We start from the raw sequence: 18,176 nt of genomic DNA on the forward strand, positions 1-18,176 counted from the left end.
GTCCTTAATATTATTTGGAAGGACTGATGTTGAAGCTGAAACTCCAATACTTTGGCCACCTTCTGTGAAGAGCTGACTCATTTGAAAAGACCCTGATGCTGGAAAAGATTGAAGGTGAGAGGAGAAGGGGACGACAGAGGATGAGATGGTTGGATGGCATCATCGACTCAATGGACATGAGTTTGGGTAAACTCCAGGAGTTGGTGATGGACAGGGAGGCCTGGTGTACTGCGGTTCATGGGGTTGCAAAAAGTCGGACACGACTGAGAGAGTGAACTGAACTGAACTGAATCAAAAACCTCCCAGAAAACAATGTCCAGGGCCTGAGGGTGTCACATGTGATCCTATGAAGCATTTTTAAAAATAAAATCTACCCTTCTTAAACTATTACAAAAATTAAAGAGGAGGAGAACACTCTTAAATTTATTATATCAGGCTAACTTTACATTGATACCAGTACTATAAAGAGACACTACAGAAAATTACAGATCATTTTCTTGATGAATATGGTTGAAAAAAATTTTCAACAAAATATTAGCAGACAGAATTCAACAATCTATTAAAGATACCATAAATGATTACCACGTAGCATTGTTCCAGAGATGCAAGGATGGTTAAAAATCCACAAGTCAATCCATGTGATGCACCACATTAAAAAAAGGAAGATAAACACAAGATTGTGTCAATAGACTTAGAAAAAGCATTGACAAAATCTAACATCCATTCATGGTAAACACTCTCAGAAAAATGAGCATAGAGAAAATACATCTCCACGTAACAAATCAAACCCACAGAGGTGGATATCTGAAAGCTTTTTCCTCTAAAATCAGGACCAAGACAAGGATGCTCACTCTTGCCACTCTGGTTTAACAGTATTTGGACAAAAAAGTAATAAGAGACATCCAATGCCTAAGAGAAGTAAAACTGTCACTACTATAGAGAAATGATACTTTCTATAGAAAACCCTAATGTCTCCACCAGAAAACTAATGAATTCAGTACACACACACAATGGAATATTCCTCACCCTTTAAGAATAAAATTTCGCTGCTTCTACCATAGATGGACCTGGAAATCATTCTGTTTCGTGAATTAAGTCAGACAAAGTTAAATACTGTATATTATCCCTTGACATATGGAATCTAAAGCTAGTACAAATGGATGGAAATAATGATATAGAAAAAGACTCTCGCATATAGAGAATAAACTAGTGCTTACCAGTGGAGAGAGAAAGTGGGAAGGGGCAAGACAGAGTAAAGATTTAGAAGTACACATTACTATGTAGAAAATAAATAAACTACAAGGACATACTTTACAGCACAGGGAATATAGCCAATAGTTGATAATAACTTTAAACAAAGTATAACCTATATACTGAACCACAATGTTGTAGCTCTGCCACTACTATAATACTGTAAATCAACTATAATTCAAGGAAAAATTTGACGTAAAAGAAAAGTTATGCATTGTGATATGTGGTTGTAATGGCAGTCACATCACAATATTTATGTGTAACAAATTATCACATCTTACACTTAAAATTCACACAATGTTATATGTCAAATATATTTCAGTTTTTTAAATCTGCTGAAATATATTTTTCTTTCAGTGTGTTTTGTATTGTACTTCACTTCAAACTGCTCATTTCTACATGAAAATATTTAAATGCGCTAATCTCCCTGCAAGACTCTTTCTAATAAATACTGCCATCTCTCTTAACAATGTGAACTATAAACTTGTAACTGGCTCCCAAATTCTTACCTGATTTTACCTTCGCGTAGTAACCAGGGTATTCTTTACTCTGTGAGGACATTAATTTCTTCCATTTTATTTCTGACTACTGTACACACTGATTCGTTTTCATGTATACTTTTATCTATAATTCCACACCTACTTCATTTGTGGGAAATTCGTTCTGTTAGACTGAAAGTAACACATTTGAACACTTTATAATATGCATATCATTTCAAGACTTGTTTATTGCATAAATTTCTGAACTCCTTTTCCACAAGGAAACTTCAATGATATGATTTTTTATGAGGTATTCATATTTCATGACAATATATTTCAATTGGTCTTTATATTGAAGAAGACATTTGGCATGTCCTGTATATTATCTTGAAATTCAAATTTTAAATTAGGATTCTGAGGGTGAATAAATGAGCTGGCAGTGGCTCATTACAGAATAAATAAAATTCACACTTTTCTCATAATAGTAGAGGACTTTGCATTTCTTTCCCAGGCAAAGTAGAGCCTTTGTACACTGGAGTCACGGCTTATGAGCAGAAAGGGGCTGACACTTGGGAAGCATGCTGCTATGATTATAGTCATGTTCACAAACAACCAGCTGGGCTGAACAAAAAGAGCCAGAAGAACTTGAAAGATGGAGGAAAGAGTATAAAAGCAGACAAAGGTGCCCCCCAGGAGAAGGATGGTTTTAGTAGCCCTGGACTCAGGGGAGGACCTGGAGGAGGCATCGGTCCTACGAATGTGCTGGACCTGCTGCTTATGTCGGTAGAGAATGAGAACCATGGAGCCACCGGCCCAGAGCGTGAGCCCCAAACATAAAACATCAGGGGATGACAGCAATGCTGCATACAAGGCGTCTCTGGTTTTTATATTCTTCTGGTCAGTTTGAATACTAGAACAGCAGCCATAATCTCTTTCCTCTGTGATGTTATTGTGACTCCATTTGCCAGTTATAAAGATAGGAAAAATGACATTTACCGGCATTTGGAGGATCCAACACAGGAAAATAGAGGGAACGGTGTACTTGGGAGCTATTACTTTCAGCGCTGCCCACCTGGAGTTCCAGGGACTGATTGTGATCATCTGAAAGACACTCAAGAGGCAGATGCTGCCAATGGACATTCCCCTCCCCATTCTGTGTAGAAAGAAGAGAAGTTTGCAGCCAAAATCACTGCGGATCTGCTTCCACCCAAAGATTGCCATTGTCTCGGGGACCCCTTTACATAGGAGGACCAAGGAGTTGGCCACAATCAGGTGCTTAAGGATCAAATCTGTGGACCTTAACCTGTAACCCATGATGTGAAGGACGATATAACTGCAAAGGAGTGAGAAATTCCCCAGGATTCCAACCACGGTCTGTGTTAAGATGATCATGCCTATTATGAGAAAGCTGCCAGCCATCCTCTCAGTTCACAGTCACTGGTACTTGTCTTGTGAGTTATTGTCTCTATGGGAACATCAGGTGTGTGCTGTATGCATCATGTCCACTGAAATCCAATATTCTCCACTTATCCTCAGGTCCCACTTGGAAAATTTTGCTTTATGCTTTTCTGCTACTAGTAGCCTTAAAAGGGCTCAATGTATAACATTGAAAGAGCACTTAAAATGCAAAATTACTTGTTGAAGGCACTCCATGCTATCACTTCATTCTTCACAAATCCACGAGCCTGGGATTTCTGTGACTTCAATTTTTTCAAGGAAAGGTAACACAGAGAGGTTATGTATTTGTTGAGATCTGCTGCACAGGGCAGAGTGAAGACTTTAGAAACTCATTAGGCTGGTCAAGAGAGTGCACTGACCCACCAGCTCTGCCAAAAACCAGTTAGTTGTATTCAAATAATAACCCATACCCATATTTAGTTTTGATTTCACAACTTCTTAACTTGATTTTAGACCAATGGTCTTTTATATTTTTATTATAAGAAGATTCCATTTTTGTAAAGCTTTATTCTTTAGGGCACTATGTACTATGTATTAGGTTTTAGATATCTTAATACATATATATGGATTGCTGGCAGCAGAATATGGCATATGGCAGGAACCTGCCCAAGATAACTTAATGTCATGAAGATGAGAATGGCTCAGTACTGGAATGGTATTAGGATGCTTTTATGTCTGTAATGTAGGTATAATGTACCTATCACAGGAATTATTGAATAAGCACAAGTAACATTGTAAACTTTGAGCCATAAAACACTAATACATGATAAAAGAGTGCAAAAACTGAATTATTGTTGTTTTCAATTCATATACTTATCTATTTGTTAATTCCAGAGCTAAGCAAAAATAGCAACAAAGAAATAATATTTGTGCATGCCACTGACATACCAGACATATGTGTAAAATAGCATCTGCAAGGCATGTATTCTTATGTATTTTATAAATTCAGAGACTGGATTTTTGGATTGATAGTAGCCTATTTAAAAAAAAAAAAAAAAGAATCAACATGCTAGGAGACTGGCAGCTGCTGCCTCTAACTTACAATTACCATGTCAACTGTTCTTTAAATCTAAGAATGACAGTAACCTCACCAGAATGAACACACTACAGAGGTTTTCAGTTCAGGCAAAGCTACTGTCTACACTAATTGCATCAGACATCCAGGACTGGAACAACCCTTTCTATTCAAGTCGTTTTCATTTAGACACACTTTCTGCATGGGATTAGATGATTTCTTCAGATCCATCATACATTTTAGTGCAAACCTGTATGGATTGGTGGTGAACTTCTAGTCATCCTGAACATGGAGTCTATAATTCCTGTAAGGCAGACTCAACAGCAGATTGATTTTACAAATGTATTTTACCAGTTAAAATACAATTTTTTTTAAGTTGAGAAAAATATCTTTATTGGAATTATGCCATGTATGCAGTTTCATTCTTTGCCTAGAAATGGCTTTGATGGACATGAATGAGTTAAACCCAAGAGCTTTAACTCAGTGAGAAGCAAAGCTTTTTTCAGTATAGTTAACAAATAGCTTAAATATTACCAAATGATAGACCATATACTTATTTACAAATGACATTTCCCCAATGTGGACTAGGATCCTTTCATCACAAATATTTTTAAGCACCTTAAAAATCAGGTTTTGCTGTAACGTGGATTGAGTCACAACAGAAACTGTCAGAGGATTACATTTGATTGCATGAAGGGTCTTTAGAGATTGCCATGGGTTCTAGAAACCCATCTCTCAATATTAGCTCAGCTCATGCCTCAGACTTACACCATCCTGCCCGCTGTTGGCACTGAATCCAGTTACTACACAGAAGATTGCCTTTGTCTGATATGATCTCTTCTCCAGACTCTTGATCTGACTTTCTCTTATAGACTCTGCTGCTTAGAATGAGATGGAAAACACTTACCTGACACCTTCCTGCTATCAGGAGAGTGGGCTTTCTGGTGGTCATTATACCTAGTGTCTGTGTGGGAGGGAGGCAACTGGATCCTGATATATGGGTTTGAGATGCTGTGTCCTCCCCTCCCCTCCCATCAGAGCTGCAATTATCATTTCACCTGCAGCAGCAATGGGAGTGCAGGCCTGGGATCTGAGAACATTTCTGGAAACTTTTCTCTCGGTTGTTAATTACTGGAAACAATTACAAGTTTCTAGTTAGCACCCTTAGGAGACTAAAGGAGTGTTTCCAAGAGCCTTCTTACTTTCCATGATCCCTGGAGGCAGACAGGGTCTCACATCGAGGAAAGCTGGACTTTCTGAAGTCACACACATAAGGGACTGGCATGAACTGTGTGTCCCTCTGCATTCTTTACTTCCCTGAGATGTTTCTCTACCCTGAAACTAGAGCTCTCCTAATCTTCAGACCGTTAAACTGAATGATCAATTAAAGTATTGTTAGAGAAATGGAATGGGACAAAATACCTGGGAAAAACATTCAAAGAGAAACAAGTAAAAGGAAGAACAGGACACATTACTCATTATAGAAAATGTCAGCACAAATCAGAGCCAATTAATTGGATGCTTTGCATAAATCGATGCCAATCAACATGGAGATGTTGTAGAAAAATTTACTTTATGATTATTCACCTCCATTAGCAATTAGAATCAGACACAGAACAATATGGGGCTTCCCTAGTAGCTCAGACGGTAAAGCATCTGCCTGCAATACAGGTTTGATCCCTGGGTTGGGAAGACCCCCTGGAGATGGAAATGGCAACCCACTCCAGTACTCTTGCCTTGAGAATTCCACGGACAGAGGAGCCTGGTGGGCTACAGTCCATGGGGTCTCAAAGAGTCAGACATGACTGAGCAACTGACACACAACAGAACAATATACATGGAAAAAATGAGAAGGTTCAAAACGAGTGTCTCACAAATGAGCACTTAGTTCTGACGGCTCAACAGACAGATTCTACCATTCTTGTAAATATCAGATGAACCAATACTCAATTACTTCATTCAAAGAGATAAAATAGTTACCACAGTGCTCTACATTAATTAATTAATTGTGCTATTTTTCAAGAATAAGCACTTGGTACTCTGATATTAAGAAATATAAATTAGGACTTGCAAGAAATCTGGTTTTTTCGTATAAATACATCTACATTTGATGCAGCGTCATGATGCAATCACTGCCGATTTTCAAGTTAGGGATTTGGAGCCATACTTGGTGGTCAACTAAGTCTGCACACAAACTCATTTGAACACCTACAGGCAGATGCAAACACCCATGTGCATTAATACTCACATACTTATGTATATAGTACTTGCACAATTATAGTTTAAAACTCACAAACATTTGTGCACATGCTCACCACACCCAAACACACATCATATTCCTAAACACATGACACACATTCATATGAACTCACATTGTCACATTCACCTTCATAAAATCAACTTACATGGTCCCTGTGTATCTCTGGATGATGATTTCATATACAGAAGAACAGGTATATCTCTAGACTTCTGGACGCAGGAAAAAGGCATCCTTTCCTCTGCTTGTAATCCTTTCACCCTGCAACAATCCACAGACAATATTTGCTATAGGCTGCCTTAAAATTGGGCTTCCCTGGTGGCTCAGCTGGTAAAGAATCTGCCTGCAATGTGGGAGACCTGAGTTTGATCCCTGGGTTGGGAAGATCCCCTGGAGAAGGGAACGGCTACCCACTCTAGTATTCTAGCCTGGAGAATTCCATGGACTCTATAGTCTATGTGAGCATTACCTCCTCATGGGTCAGGGGGTAAGAAAGATAGCATGTTTCAGGGTATAACAGTGAATGGGTATGTATTCATACCCAAATAAAACCATGGTGGGGAAAGCCTGGAGTGAAGACATAAAGTCTGTATGGAAACACAAAAGACCCTGAATAGCCAAAACAATCTTGAGAAGGAAAAACAAAGTTGGAGCTATCTTGCTCCCAATTTCAAACTACACTGTAAAACTACAGGCATCAAAACAGTGTGGTACTGACACAAGATCAAGGGACACATAGATCAATGGAACAGAATAAATAGAACAGAAATGAATCTACACTTAATGGTCAATTTCTCTATGACACAGGAGGCAAGCAGATACAATAGGGCAAAGACAGTCTCTTCAACAGATGGTGTTGGGAAACTGAACAGCTACATGCAAAACAATCAAACTGGAATAGTTTCTCATATCATATGCAAAAACAAACTGGTATCTACATACAATGGAATATTATTTAGGCTTAAAAGGAGGAAATAATGATATATACCACAACATGGACAAACTTTGCAGATACTATATAAAGTGAAATAAACCAGTCACAAAAAGACAAACACTGTATGATTCCACTTTTATGAGATATTTATCATAGTAAAAATCACAGCAATAAAAGCAGGAAGGCAGTTGTTAGGGTACTGAGGAAGAAGAGATGGGGAGTTACTGTTTCAGTTTTGCAAGATGAAACGAATTCTCCATCTTGTTTTCTATCTTCTCTTTTGATGAGTAGAAGCACTTAACTTCAATACAAGCTCATCTGTCATGTCCTCCTTTATAGTCGATATTTTGCTCTGTTTAAAAACAGTCTTTTCCTATTAGAGCTCAGAAATGTTCTCTGTTTTCTTCTAAAAACATCATTTTATATCTTTAAAATTTACATCAGCAATCTATTCAGAATAATTTGTTATATATGTCAGTAGCAACTTGTCTCTTTACATTTCAAGATAACACATTTCCACTTCTTCTGAAAATGTTGTGCTTGCCTTGCTTTTTATTTGCTGTCCTCTATCATTGCCTCATCCAGTTTGACATCATCTCACCCTTGGAACTGGCTTTCTGTCAGATTTCCTGGTGATCCCATCTCTTCTTGTAACTCTTCCAATATTTACAACCCCAGTGTGCACACAGTCAAGTTTAGTCTTGGGACCAGAAAGCTTCAGTGGGCCTTTTTGTTTAGAAGGTTGATTAGGCTCATGTTTTAAAGGGAAAGTTGCACCGTGCTGAGAGACAAGTTTTGCTGTAAGTTTCTTCACAGTTTGTGTAAGCTTCTGTCCTAAATTATCTTTTCAAGAACTTTTCATATAACAACCAGCTTCAGACAATGTCTACAGTATATTCCCCAGGGAAAAGGACAGGTTAATTACTTGATCAGCATAATAAAAACAATGCTTTCCTCTGAGGCAAAATTTGGGCAGGTTTGTTCGTGACCAACATTAAAATATTTGGATTTCTTCTTCACATCTTCACTTGTGATGTAAACCTATTATGTGTTTTGGGGGCCTCTTTTTATCACCTCTGAGAAGCCTGATACAGACAAGAACAAATGAAAACGCAAAGCTCTTGCTGTTCTTGTGTCATGAATGATAAAATCTTTCTTCTCAGACCCAGGAGTCTCATGCCTTCTGACAGATCCATGAAGTTGACAGGATAATTTGTTTTCTTGTGTGTAGGGTAAAATCTAAGACGTTTCTTCACATTCTTTAATAGTCATAATGATAAGGATGTAATGCTGAGAGAGACATGACTTTCTCAAAGAGAAAATTATAAAGATCTTACACAATCCTGATTAGGGGATACAAGAATGCTTCCTGGAACAAGTGGAAATCTTCTTACCCAAGTTCTGGGCAATGTGGGAAAATGACAGTTCTTTCAACAAATGAGGCTGGGAAAGTTGGATATCCACATGCAAAAGAAGGAAGTTGGACCCTTACTTAACACTACATACAAAAATTAACTCAAAACTCCTAGAGGAGAACATAGGCAAAACACTCTCCAACATACATCACAGCAGGATCCTCTATGACCCACCTCCCAGAATATTGGAAATAAAAGCAAAAATAAACAAATGGGACCTAATTAAACTTAAAAGCTTCTGCACAACAAAGGAAACTATAAGCAAGATGAAAAGACAGCCTTCAGAATGGGAGAAAATAATTGCAAATGAAGCAACTGACAAAGAATTAATCTCAAAAATACACAAGCAACTCCTACAGCTCAATTCCAGAAAAATAAATGACCCAATCAAAAAATGGGCCAAAGAACTAAATAGACATTTCTCCAAAGAAGACATACAGATGGCTAACAAACACATGAAAAGATGCTCAACATCACTCATTATCAGAGAAATGCAAATCAAAACCACAATGAGGTACCATTTCACGCCAGTCAGAATGGCTTCAATCCAAAAGTCTACAAGCAATAAATGCTGGAGAGGGTGTGGAGAAAAGGGAACCCTCTTACACTGTTGGTGGGAATGCAAACTAGTACAGCCACTATGGAGAACAGTGTGGAGATTCCTTAAAAAACTGGAAATAGAACTGCCTTATGATCCAGCAATTCCACTGCTGGGCATACACACCAAGAAAACCAGAAGGGAAAGAGACACGTGTACCTCAATATTCATCGCAGCACTGTTTATAATAGCCAGGACATGGAAGCAACCTAGATGTCCATCAGCAGATGAATGGATAAGAAAGCTGTGGTACATATACACAATGGAGTATTACTCAGCCATTAAAAAGAATACATTTGAATCAGTTCTAATGAGGTGGATGAAACTGGAGCCTATTATACAGAGTGAAGTAAGCCAGAAAGAAAAACACCAATACAGTATACTAACGCATATATATGGAATTTAGAAAGATGGTAACAATAACCCTGTATACGAGACAGCAAAAGAGACACTGATGTATAGAACAGTCTTTTGGACTCTATGGGAGAGGGAGAGGGTGGGATGATTTGGGAGAATGGCGTTGAAATATGTATAATATCATATATGAAGCGAGTTGCCAGTCCAGGTTCGATGCATGATACTGGATGCTTGGGGCTGGTGCACTGGGACGACCCAGAGGGATGGTATGGGGAGGGAGGAAGGAGGAGGGTTCAGGATGGGGAACACATGTATACCTGTGGCAGATTCATTTTGATATATGGCAAAACCAATACAATATTGTAAAGTTAAATAAAATAAAATTTCAAAGAAATTAACTCAAAATGGATCAAAGACCTAAATGTAAGACCTAAAACAATAAAATTCTTAGGAGAAAATATAGGGCAAAAGTTTGCAACATTAGACTTGGCAATTATTTTTTGGATTTGACACTAAAAGCACAGGTAACACAAACTGAACCTCCTGAAATTTAAGAAGCTTTTGTGTATCAAAGACAGAATCATCAGAGTAAAAAGAGAATTCATTGAATAAGAGAAAATATTTGCAAATCATATACCTGATAAGACATTAATATCCAAAATATGGAGAAAACTCTTAAACAAAAAACAAACCAAAAAAAACAACCCAGAAATAACCCAATTCCGAACTTGGGAAAGGACGTTTCTCCATAGAAGATATATACAAATGACAAATAAGCACAAGAAAAGATGATCAACATCACTATCCATCAGGGAATGCAGATCAAAACTACAATGAAATGCCATCTTGCAGCCATTAAGATAGCTCCTATCAAAACAATAGAAAACAAGTGAAGACAAGAATGTGGAGAAATTGGAAGGAATTCTATGTACTGTTGGGCAGAAATGTAAGATGGCACAGCCATTGGAAAACAGGATGGCAGCTCCTCAGAAAATTAAACATAGAATTACTATATGATCGAGCAATTCTACTTCTGGGTATCTATACAAAAGAATCAGAAGCAGGGTCCCAAATAGATGTTTGATAGCTAAAACATGGAAACAACCCAACAGTTCATCAATAGATGAACAGATAAGTAAAAGACAGTATAGACATAAAATGTAAAAGAAAGGAAATTCTGCAATATAATGCAACAAAAATGAAACTTGAGAAATGTGAACGAATAAAGGAAAATCTCACTAAAATGCTGTCGGGTGACCAGCAGGGGGAGCACTCACACATGTACCTCTGGATCGCAATACAGATCCCAGCAAGAAGAGATGTTACCTTGCATTTCTGGCAGGAAGTGACACTACTTTACGACTACCACTAGCAACAGGAAGCCAGACAACAGCTCAGCCAATGAGAGACTGTTACAACTCAACGAAAAGCCACTGCACTTTGAACTCCCGGTTTCCTCCAATGGACTTTTTGTTTATTACAGCCCCTGCCAACTGCCTCTTCTCTTCTATAAAAGTTTCCTCTTACTTGCTTTACTGGACTTCTGTATGTTTCGCCGGAGTTTGCTTGTCCCAAATTGCAATTCTCTGTTGCTCCTGCATAAACCCACTTGTCTGGTAAAATGCTGTTTTGTTGTTTTCAGTTAACAAGGGCATTATGCTAGGAGAAATAGACCAGTCACAAAAGGACAAATACTGTATGATTCCATGGATGTGATATACTTAACCGTAGTCAAAATCATGAGACAGAAAGTAGAGCAGTAGTTTCCGGGGACTGGGGGAAGGGGAAAATGAGAAGCTAATGAATTGTTGTTTAATGGGCATAGAGTTTCAGTTTTACAAGATGAAATGAATTATGGAGCTGGATATGGTGATGTTTGCATAACATTCTGGATATATTTAATACCACTGATCTGTACAATTTTAAATGGTTAAGATAGTAAATTTTATGAGTATTTTTACTATGATTTTTCAAATCTCAAAAAAAATATACAGGGTCTTGTCAAAAAAAAAAAAAATCTAGTTAAGACATGAATTGGAGCAAACTCCGGGAGACAGTGAAGGACAGGGAAGCCTGGCGTGCTGAAGTCCATGGGGTCGCAAAGAGAATGACTGAGAAACTGAACAACAGTAAAGACCCACCCCAGGACCTGGCTCCAGAAGGCCTTCCCTCTTCTCCTTCAAGATTTTAAACATTACGTATTTGTGGGTGAGTGGGGTTACAGGCTTTGTAGAGCTGGGTTTCCCCCCGCCCCACCCCAGCCTCCAGAAGAGTAAAAGAAAAGTAGCTCCATGTGTTGCAAAATTAGAACTAGAAGTTTGAGTTGCCTAGACTATGACTTTAGAAGGGTGGAGGGAAACCTGTGGCCCTGATATTCTTCACGGCAAGTAGCTGCCCCCTGCCCCAGTGGAGGCTGAAGACTGGAATCTGCTCCCCACCCTAGAGCTTAGCCTTAATGGAAATTAAGAGCAGTTCCCATTCTGCTGTTCCCTTACCCTGTGTGCATATAACCTAGAGTATTAGGGAAAATAGACCTTCCAGCTCCAAGTGTGGGGAAGCCGGAGAGCTATTAAGAACCCCACCGTGGGCCTTGTTCAGCTCCTTGTCCCAGATGAAAAGTGTTGAGAGGTTACTGCCCTTCCTTCCTGTCTCAACCTAGAGTCTGGGCAAACAATTCTGTGAGAAGGGTAATGATGCATGAACAAGTCTGTAGTACCCCGGCTATTTGACTGCTGGACCCCGGCCAGAAGGAGCACAGGGCAGGCCTTTAAAAACTGGAGGGGAAAGAAGACGTGCTATTTGCAGGCTTGGACAAGAAATCTTTTCCTATGTCTGAGTAGCATCCAGGTCTCTCTCCAGCCACTGGATAGAAGTGGCTTCCAAGCTAGGGACATCGAAGTTGAACCCTGACATGGGCAAGTTCTCCCCATGCCCTCTCTCTACAAGGCAGCGCAACTCCTAAGAGGTTCAGGTTCAGGGGTGTTTTCCCCAGAATCAGAGGCACTGTTGTTGCTGCAGTTTAGAAAATGTCATCAGTGTCAAGGAGAAGTAATTCTGGAAGGGTACTAGATGGAGGTATGATCCGGAGATACATATATGTGTGTATGTATGTGTATGTATATGTATGTGTGTGTGTGTATATATATATATATATATATATATATATATAATTTTTTTTTTTAATGTGGATCCCAGGAAGAGCAAGTAAAGCCTAAATATATGTCAGGATCTGTCTTCTGATGTTACCCCATCTGGAAACAATATGAACTTGACCCTGACATCTCCCCCTTGGTGGCACCATGGGAAAGAGGAGACCCTCCCTATGCAGACTACATGCCTGTCATGATGATTTCATTGTGGGGTAAAGAAATCCTCCAGTAGTGGTGGGAGTGTTCATGAGGGAAGCACATGCTGCCTTAGGGGGAAATGAGGCAGACAGTGAGAAAGAGGCTGAGGTAGAATGCCTAGGAAATGAATAAAGGGGGACAAAGAACAGCCAGCCTGGTGGTAATGAATGAAAACATCCCCATCATCTTCACCTTCACCATCTACTCACACACACTAAAGGATCCAGGTGCCGTGTCCCTGTGGCTCCATGATAAACTCCAGACCACACTGATGCATCCCTGCCGAAGTGGGTGTGGAACTTGTCTTTGAGCACAAAGATGTGAAAGATGTCTTCAGGCCTGTCACCACTCATTTGGAAAGATGAACCTGGTGCCTTCCATCCATACTTGATGATAGTAAGCAAGATCTTGTCCTTCACCTGGACAGTTTGCACATCAGGAACAAAGTGCCCTCGTGTGGCCCTTATCTGCTTGGGCAGCCATAGTAATTCTCCAGCGCTGGTGGGCTCAGTGGCTTCAGTCATGTCCGACTGAGATACCATGGAGTGTAGCCCGTCAGGCTCCTCTGTCCATGGGGTTCTCCAGGCAAGAATACTGGAGTGGCTTGCCATGCCCTTCTCCATGGGATCCGAGCCACCCAAGACACCCGCATCTCATGTACCACAGGCAGACCTCCTGAGAGCACAGTGATTCTAGGGCTCTGCTAGAACCTCTACCCTGACCATTTAAGTTAAAGCAGCCAAAGGTACCAAATGGCTCCCCAAACTCATCCACTTTGAGGTCATCTAGGTTGAAGCAGTTGGAGGGCTGAATGGAGAAGCTGGCGTTAAAAAAAAAAAAAAAAATTCCAGCCAAAGTGGAGTCATAAATAGGGAGACAACGTTAGTGTGGCGGTTCTCATGAACAGTGTCATGGAAGAGATGAGTGACGCACCACTGTTGGTTTGGGCCTGCAGGGAACGAGGAATTAGGGCCACGAAGCTCATCCCGGCTCCACCATGGTCTCTTCACTCTAACGGGATCAAGGACCTGGAGCGGCAAACTGCAGCTTTTAAAGAAAGGCTCAGGCTTGCACAGCAAGCAGAGCCTGTGGACTGGGGTGCTGCTCATAGCAATACATTCATCACCACGCATTCATCATTTTATTCTCCCAATGTGAAGTTCACAGAAGCCAAGTCACTCTCCACGTGGAGAAGATAGGACTGGAGAACTGGGAGGATGGGCCCCCATGGCCAGTGACCTTTTCCATGCACCCCATGGCTGAAGCACTTCTCAAGTGTGAGTGGGTGGATGAGAAGGGCCATGTGACCAACCTCAGGTCACATTAAGTGGGAAATTTCTTCCAAAAAATGAGCCATAAAGAAAATGTTGAGCTATATTCAGTAGACTATCTGTAAATTTGTTAGTCATCCTGGAATTATTATAGGTGTTGTATATGCCTTCCTGATATATGGAATGTATAACTAACATATAATCTACTTGTGATACTTTTATATCTTATATATTTCAATAAAAACTAAGATTTCCAGCATACAAGACAAAAGAAGTATTCTAAATATAAAATCAAACAGGTCTGGGTTGGGGTCAGACATTCTGCACTTCTAACAAGCCTCTGGGGGCAGCTGAGGCTGTTGGTCCATTCTGGATTCTGAGTATCAAGATTCTAAGGTTCTCACATTAACCATGAGGATGAAGGTCTTGATGTTAGCCTTTAATGTGTTGGCTATGCGTATGGTAATTTCTAGGGCAGAGGTTCTCAGCCAGGAGGGATTTTGCCTTCCACTGTGTATGCCATGCTGGAGACATTTCTGTTCACAAAGGAGGGGTGGTGCTGTGACTGCTGGCTAGTGAGTGGACAGTAGGGATGCTGACAAACTTCCTAAAGCACAGCCTCCACGAGAAACTATCCAGCTGAAAACCTCCGTGAGTACTTAGGTGGGGAAATACTGCCCTAGATCAGATCAGATCAGTCGCTCAGTCATGTCTGACTCTTTGCGACCCCATGAATCGCAGTACGCCAGGCCTCCCTGTCCATCACCAACTCCCAGAGTTCACGCAGACTCACGTCCATCGAGTCAGTGATGCCATCCAGCCATCTCATCCTCTGTCGTCCCCTTCTCCTCTTGCCCCCAATCCCTCCCAGCATCAGAGTCTTTTCCAATGAGTCAACTCTTCGCATGAGGTGGCCAAAGTACTGGAGTTTCAGCTTTAGCATCATTCCTTCCAAAGAAATCCCAGGGCGGATCTCCTTCAGAATGGACTGGTTGGATCTCCTTGCAGTCCAAGGGACTCTCAAGAGTCTTCTCCAACACCACAGTTCAAAAGCATCAATTCTTTGGCACTCAGCCTTTTTCACGGTCCAACTCTCACATCCATACATGACCACAGGAAAAACCATAGCCTTGACTAGACGAATCTTTGTTGGCAAAGTAATGTCTCTGCTTTTGAATATGCTATCTAGGTTGGTCATAACGTTCCTTCCAAGGAGTAAGCGTCTTTTAATTTCATGGCTGCGGTCACCATCTGCAGTGATTTTGGAGCCCAGAAAAATAAAGTCTGACACTGTTTCCCCATCTATTTCCCGTGAAGTGATGGGACCGGATGCCATGATCTTTGTTTTCTGAATGTTGAGCTTTAAGCCAACTTTTTCACTCTCCACTTTCACTTTCATCAAGAGGCTTTTTAGTTCCTCTTCACTTCCTGCCATAAGGGTGGTGTCGTCTGCATATCTGAGGTTATTGGTATTTCTCCTGGCAATCTTGATTCCAGCTTGTGTTTCTTCCAGTCCAGCGTTTCTCATGATGTACTCTGCATATAAGTTAAATAAACAGGGTGAAAATATACAGCCTTGACGTACTGCTTTCCCTACTTGGCACCAGTCTGTTGTTCCATGTCCAGTTCTAACTGTTGCTTCCTCACCTGCATACAAATTTCTCAAGAGGCAGATCAGGTGGTCTGGTATTCCCATCTCTTTCAGAATTGTCCACAGTTTACTGTGATCCACACAGTCAAAGGCTTTGGCATAGTCAATAAAGCAGAAATAGATGTTTTTCTGGAACTCTCTTGCTTTTTCCATGATCCAGCAGATGTGGGCAATTTGATCTCTGGTTCCTCTGCCTTTTCTAAAACCAGCTTGAACATCAGGAAGTTCACGGTTCACATATTGCTGAAGCCTGGCTTGGAGAATTTTGAGCATTACTTTACTAGCGTGAGATGAGTGCAATTGTGCGGTAGTTTGAGCATTCTTTGGCATCGCCTTTCTTTGGGATTGGAATGAAAACTGACCTTTTCCAGTCCTGTGGCCACTGCCCTAGGGGAACATCTAAAAGCAAGCAGAGTCGGTGTATTCCAAACCAGAAGAGGGGAGAAATGAATTGGTAAAATAAATCCTAAGTCAATCAGCAAAGAGGTGATTAGAAAAAGAAACATAGAAGAATAGAAGCAATAGAAAGCATAAAGGGAGGCAGCAGATTTAGGTGTAAATATATTCGTTAAGTATATTAAGTATAACTGGAATTAAGTATCAGTTAACAAAGATGGTCAGAGTAGATTTTCCAAAATATGCCATTTATAATTGCTATATATAAAACCTAAGGATGCAGAAAGTTTTAAAGTAAAAGGATGGAAAAAGCCTGGCAAGAAAGTACTAATCAAAAGAAGCTGATGCATCTATATTAATTCCAGAGAAACAAGACTTGACATGAAAAAGTCTTGTTCAGTATAAAGAAGCAGTTTCATAATGATAAAAGACTGAATTCACCAAAAATACAAAAAGTCTTCATTTTATGCCTCTATAAACATGGCTTCAAAATATATAAAGCAAAAATAAAACAGGAAGAGCCGGCAATTCTATAATTAAAAGTGGGAGTTAAGCAATTTCCTTAGTATTAATTTGTTAAAAGCTGAATTAATTGAGAAATGAATAGCAGGTCTGCCTACCACAAACAATAAACCTGGCCTTTTGGACTTTGCAGAATGTTGCTTCCATTGCTGACTACACCTCTTAAAGACACAAAAGGATTTATAAAACTCGACCACATATTGGGCCCAAAGTAAGTCTTGGCTGTAATCAAAGGATTTTTTAAAATACCAAACATATCCTCTAATTCTAGTGAAATGAAGATAGAAATTGATAGCAAATGTGTTAGAAAGTCTTCTTGAAAACAGCACGTGAAACAGTCATCCCTCAGTATACGTGGGTTAACCCCAGAATCCCCCATGAATGCCAAAATCCACGTATGCTCGAGCCCCTTACGTTTAACAATGCACACAAGCTACACACATCCTCTTGTATACTTTAAACCATCTCTAGATTACTTATAATACCTACTGCAATGTAAATGACTCAGTGGACATGAGTTTGAGCAAACCTTGGAGACAGTGAAGTACAGGGAAGCCTGGTGTGCTGCAGGCCATGGGGTTGCAGAGTTGGACACAGCTGAGCAACTGAACAACAAACGCAGCAAGTACAAGTTCTGATGTTTGAAACTTTCTGGAATGTTTTTCCAAATATTTTTGACCCAAGGGTATGGAGGGCCAACTGGAGTATAAATAACTTTGTGGAGAGGGGAGAAAACAATTCTATTTTATTCTTATAAATCCACTTACCTAAACCGGGGTAGCCAGATAGGGCTTGGTGGTGACTGCTTTTCATAGAGACATAATTCATATACCATAAAACTCGTCCTTTTATAGGGCACAACTGCATAGGTGTTAGTATATTTATCAAGGGAGGAAACCATCTCCACTAACTCCAGGATGTTTCGTCACCTCCAGAAGAAACCTGATGCCCACTAAGGGGTCACTTTCCATTGCCTATCCCCTACCCGCTGACCTCAGCTACTTTGTCTCTACAGATTTACCTATCTGGACATGTCCTGTAAATGAAAGCACACCACATACAGCCTTTTGTGTCTGGCTCCTTTCGCTCAGCACAATGTTTTTTGTTTTTTTTTCAGGTTCCAACATGTTGTAGCACGTCAGTCCTTATTTTTATAGCTAAGAAATATCCATTATATGGCTACATTTACCCATTCATCAGTTGATAAACATTCGAATGGGTTCCA

At 40.1% G+C, this 18,176-nt stretch overlaps 1 pseudogene; it reads right to left on the reverse strand.

The window, feature by feature from the left end:
- Positions 1 to 2,241: 2,241 nt before the first annotated feature.
- LOC113875606 lies at positions 2,242 to 5,890 on the reverse strand (annotated as a pseudogene).
- Positions 5,891 to 18,176: the final 12,286 nt, after the last annotated feature.

Source organism: Bos indicus x Bos taurus, chromosome 18, assembly GCF_003369695.1.
Source record: "Bos indicus x Bos taurus breed Angus x Brahman F1 hybrid chromosome 18, Bos_hybrid_MaternalHap_v2.0, whole genome shotgun sequence".
Lineage (NCBI taxonomy): Eukaryota > Metazoa > Chordata > Mammalia > Artiodactyla > Bovidae > Bos > Bos indicus x Bos taurus.